General features: G+C 36.9%; 1 protein-coding gene across 1 annotated transcript in view; it reads right to left on the bottom strand.

Moving 5' to 3' along the window:
* The window catches only part of LOC119591626 (nephrin-like), a 125,992-nt gene that overhangs the window by 78,601 nt on the left and 46,705 nt on the right, over positions 1–686 (bottom strand). The gene's annotated exons all lie outside the window — the stretch shown is intronic.

Below are 686 nucleotides of genomic sequence, written 5' to 3'. Positions count from 1 at the left end.
GCTCAATCAAGATAGAAAAACAAGACGGAAAACAGACATGGATCATGGCAGAACGAAAGAGAGGATAGGTAACAGAGAGGGGATGATAAATGTAAAAAATATGAAGCAAGGGGATGGCTGAATAAGTGAGGGAGGACAAAGGAAAAGGGAGAGGATAGCCTGTTCTTCCTTATTCTACACACAGGTCACGTATTAAGCTATAGAATAAACAATATGTAGAGGAGAGATCGATAATGCTTCAAGAATGACTAACTACGTTTACTCCACCTTATACAACCTGCTTTATGGTTGAGTTCGAATATAACGAGGAATCTCGTTGCAAAAAATATTTTTTTTAAAATGTCTTCTGCTTTTTTCTCTCCTTTTTCTTCTCCTTTTCTCTCTTTGGTTGTGTTTTTCTCTTTAATTATCTCTTCTCTTCCTCTTCTCATTGTCTACTTTCCAGTGTTTCTAGTGATATCGAACTATGACATCAAATCATGATAGTGCAGTTGATTACCTCTCTTCCCAGGGCAATCATACTTTAAAATGGCTGACGGACAATGCTGTAACACGCAATTTTGTTGCCATGGGAACATTTGGGTATATCACCTGTAAAGTAGCCATTTCATTTGCATCTCATTATCATCGTATCATATGAAATGATTGATGAATTTTAACTCGTCACTATTGACACTCGCTAAGTA

The sequence above is a fragment of the Penaeus monodon genome, chromosome 29 (assembly GCF_015228065.2).
Source record: "Penaeus monodon isolate SGIC_2016 chromosome 29, NSTDA_Pmon_1, whole genome shotgun sequence".
Taxonomy (NCBI): domain Eukaryota; kingdom Metazoa; phylum Arthropoda; class Malacostraca; order Decapoda; family Penaeidae; genus Penaeus; species Penaeus monodon.
This window is presented reverse-complemented; position numbering and strand designations above follow the sequence as displayed.